Raw genomic sequence first — 4,708 nt, 5'->3', positions numbered from 1 at the left:
GCAAGATACAAGATTGTTTTCCCTTTTTGACAATAGGTACAAGCTGCCATCTCATCCTGGGGCATATGTGCCTCCTTTAGGAGCACATGGTAGGTGTCTCATCATGTTCATCAGACTTGCTTCTCAGTCCCTTCTGTGACTCCGGAGCCTCTGTCACTTAACAATTAGGGGACCGTTTCTCATGTCTGAGCCTTGGGTGTTCGCACACTCCTGTGTGTCTCCACCACCTAATGGCGGGTCCCCCAGGGCTAGGTCAGGTTCACCTCTGCGTCCGCATGGTGCCTCACAGGGGTTCACTAGGCTGGTTAGGAGGTACTTACAGTTTCAAATGCCCTTCAATGTTTGACTGGAAAACCCAACGGAGGCATCAATGCCCTCCTGCTTTATCTTAACAGATGAAGAATGTCATTCACAGACATGTGGGTAATTTCTAGGACTAACGTGAGCTAGCAGAGTGGGCGGGAGGGGAGGGCGGGAGCAGATCGGGTGACCTGTTTTAGGAGACCTTCCCTGTCCGCCCACCTCCAGACTGTGGCATGGGGGCAGCAGTCCAGATGGGGCCCCATTTACACCACACTCAGGCAGGACACGTTGCCTTTGATATTCGATCCCCCTGAACAGACAAGCTCAGTTTCCCCTTTTGCTCCATTTCAGCTGCACACCAGGGAGAAGAAGAAAAAAAAAAAAAAGAAAAAAAAATATATATATATACATATATATATATATATATATATATATTCCCAAACCTCTTTTAATTATGCTCATTATCCTAGCACTGCAGATGTGGGAAGAGGTTTACAAGACTTTTTTCCCCCTTTTTTTAACAATAGGTACAATCTGCCAACTAATTCTAGGGCAAACCAACCTCCTATAGTTTCTGGGAAATTCATGGCAATGTCAAAAGAGAAAGCATACCTTCTGATGTGGTTGGTTAAGGAATTCTTTAAAATTTCAATTTGAATGCAAAATGGCCTCTATCAATTCATTTATCTGTGTAAAGAGGGAGGACTTCCTCCTGGGAAGGTGGAGTCTCCTTCCCCACAGCTGTGTGGACAAGACCACTCCCCCTCCAGCAGTCTCAGTGTCTTCATCTGTAAAACGGAAGTCAATCTCCCTGGCCACAGAGGACCCACTTGAGATGATGAATGAGAGGGAAACACACGCTGGCGCCCTGAGAAAATGTGACACGGGACATTTTGTGGCAATTTTAACTCAGATGAAAGTATTCAGTCACACTCAAAATCCTGGATATTGTCAGACTGGATAATAGATCAAGATCCAACTCCATGCTATACACAAGAAGCTCACTTTAGATATAAACACACAAATAGGTTTAAAGTGGAAACAGATATAAAGAAGGACATTTCGCAATGCTAAAAAGGTCAATTAACCAAGATGTGACCCTCCTAAATGTGTATGCGTTGAGTAAGAGATTCAAAATACACTAAGCAAAAACTGACAGAACTGAAGACAGAAATGGACATATCAATTACAGTTGAATATTTCAACACTCCTCTTTTTAACTGGCAGAAAAAGTAGACAGAAAATCAAGGGGGAATACAGATAACTTAAACAACACTATCAACCATCTTGACCAAATTAAACTTCTAGGGATGAAGAATACAATATGCAAAATAAAGTATTCACTGGATGGAAGGAACAACTGATTAGACACGCTAGAAGAAAAGATTGGGGACCTTGAAGACATAGCAACAGAAAGTATCCAAAATGAAGTACAAAGGGAATAAAAGATGGAAAAAGCAGTCAGTGAACTGCAGGATGCTATCAAGTGGTCTATTGTACATATAATTGGAGACCCAGGGGACAAGGAGAGAGCTAGGAGTGTGGTAGCCATACTCCAAGACAGAGCAATGATCTCCATCTCTTGGGATCTATGCCCTTGGCAGCCCCTCTGCCCCCACCCCCACCCCCGCCACCCTGAATAAGTTTGATCTGTGTAACCAGTCAAATATTGCAGGAACAATGCTGTGTGACTTCTGAAGCAAGGTCATAGAAGACTTTGTGGCTTCTGTCTTATTCTCTCTTGGACCACTCACTCTGGAGAAAGCTGGCCACCAGTTCATGAGAACAGTCTATAATTAGTTATATCTTCTGGGCGGCTGGATGGCTCACTTGGTTAGAGCACGAGCTCTGAACAACAGGGTTGCCGGTTCAATTCCCACATGGCCCAGTGAGCTGCGCCCTCCACAACTAGATTGAACACAACGAGCTACTGCTGAGCTTCCAGAGGGGTGGCCCGATGGCTCAGTTTGTTAGAGCGTGAGCTCTGAACAACAGGGTAGCTGGTTCAATTCCCGCATGGGATGGTGGGCTGCACCCCCTGCAACTAAAGATTGAAAACGGTGACTGGACTTGGAGCTGAGCTGCGCCCTCCACAACTAGATTGAAGGACAATGACTTGGAGCTGATGAACCCTGGAGAAACACACTGTTCCCCAATATTCCCCAATAAAAATTTTTTTTAAAGAAGAAGAAACCTGTAAAAAGGAAAACAAAGAAAAAGCATTCAACATGTGGCTCTGGGACAATTGGCTTTACAAAGGAAAGCTAGATAAAGTTTGATCCTTTTGTCACAGCTACAAAAAGAAATAAATTCCAGTTGAGTAGGAGATGGAAATATGCAAAGATAATCCATACGATTTTAAAATAAAACCTAGGAGAATATCCTTATGACTCTGAGATAAACTGTATTAAACCAACGTAAAATGTACAAACAATTAATTAAGACAAGATTGGTAAATTTAACTATACTACAAGTAAATAAGTTTAGTGTAACAAAAGATGCTACAGGAGAAATGAAAAGAACCGCCACAGTTTAGAAGAAGATATATGCAATGCTTATAATTGACAAAGGATGTGTGTCCAGAATATATAAAGAATACCTACAAATCAGTAAGAAAAGTGAAAAAATGGGCAAAGGCAAATGAATCAAATTACAGAGAAAGAAACTGAAATAGGCACCACAATGCAACTGATAATCAAAGGAATGAAAGTGAAAGCAGTTAGTGATATCACGCTGCCTCCATCAGACTGGCACAAAGAGCAGTCTGATGGCATCACATATGGACAAAGATGGGGGGATGGAATCCCATCACATCTGTGTTTTGGGCAGGAAGAACAGGGAGATTGAGGAAGGAGTCATCTCGTAGTTAAGAGGTTTTCCCAGAAGTCCTACTACATGTCACCAGACACTACTGTGTCACATTTGCACATCAGTAAAGAAGGCAGGAAAACATCATTTTTTATCTAGATCAATAATTGCCCAAATCATGGTTTTGACGCTAAGAAAAATGGAAGGATTGGGTCTCTGCCACACTCCCGGATGCTCCTTCTGCTGGGCTTGTCCATGGCCAGAGACCCAGGGTTCAAAGGCATCTGCTCAAACCACTGACCCTTTGGCTCGTGGCCCCCGTGCTCCAAAGCCACCACCCCGGCAGATGAGGCCTCGGATTTGCAGCCGTCTCCGGACCAGTGAGCCCAGGCTTCAGAAGACTGACTAACTGCCTTCCCTGACCCACCAGCCAACAGTCTGCCCTGGAGAAACACCAGGAGAGGCGCCACGAGCCCACCAGGGCAGCATGATGACCACGGAAGTGACAGAATCACAGGCTGAAGCAAAGAAAGACCCCTCTGGTTCCAGTCTGTGGGCCACCAGCTGCCACTGTGACTCCTAGGCCTATGAGACAAGGCCTTTAGCTAGAGACCATTGCAAGTATCTGTTTTTCGGGATACCCTGCATCCATCCACCCCTCTTCTGGGCACCACAACCCAATTTTCCTCTGGGGAGGGCTCCCCCAATCCCAGGGTCCCCTTTGGGTGTGGAATCACAATCCAGGCCTATGATAGGACAAGGATGGTCACGTGGCCCAATCACAGCCAATGAGCTCTTGCTAGGAAATGCTGGGAAAAGACTCTTGCTCAGTCCTGCTAGACTTGAACCCAAGAGGCCCTGAGGCTCCAGGTGCTGCTGCCATCCAGTCACCAGGAGGGAGCCTGGGGGTGGAGTCCCCAGCGGAGACGGGAGAGTGGAGCCCGAAGTCCGGAGACACTGCTCCTCTGCCCCAGGGCGTCCTTTTCCTGTTCAGCAGCCGACACGCTGTGGCTGAATCCACTTTGAGCTACGCTTTCTGCCTCTCACAGACAAGACTCCTAAATAGCACGAGACCAATAGTCCAGGATGGTTGGTGCCCGTGACCAGTAGCAAACTGGGCCCACCTGTGGCAAACGCTGGCCTTCCTGTTGCAATACAGCCAGGCCGTCCCCTCCCTCGCCCACGACCACGGAGTGATGGGCTTAATTTATGATAGGAAACCCTTAAAGGCGCAGGAGCTTTGCAGAGCCTGTGACAATAGACATAAAGCACGCATTTAACCCATCTGAATGGAGGCTAGATTTACTGTCTGGGCCAGACGGGATTTTTGTCCCCAAGTCATCTCGGAGTACATTGGCCACTAAAGATCTCAACAGAAGATGCAGACGGAACAAAGGAAGTAAATTTTAAAAGGAACTTTGTCAAGGAGTTTTAGATGTTCACCAGATAGAAACCCACGGCTGCCCTCACCGAATGACTGCTGGATTTGCCCAGTGGTTATGGGTCAGAGGCAGACGCTAATGAAGTAGTTTAAATGCACGTTTGATGGACCCCGGAGAATGCGGCCAATTTCATACAAGCCTGCAGCAAGGTTAAG

Source organism: Rhinolophus sinicus, chromosome 14 (assembly GCF_057876585.1).
Source record: "Rhinolophus sinicus isolate RSI-liver-muscle chromosome 14, RSI-T2T, whole genome shotgun sequence".
Classification (NCBI taxonomy): Eukaryota; Metazoa; Chordata; class Mammalia; order Chiroptera; family Rhinolophidae; genus Rhinolophus; species Rhinolophus sinicus.
The sequence above is the reverse complement of the archived record's forward strand: the minus strand, read 5'-3'. Positions refer to the sequence as shown.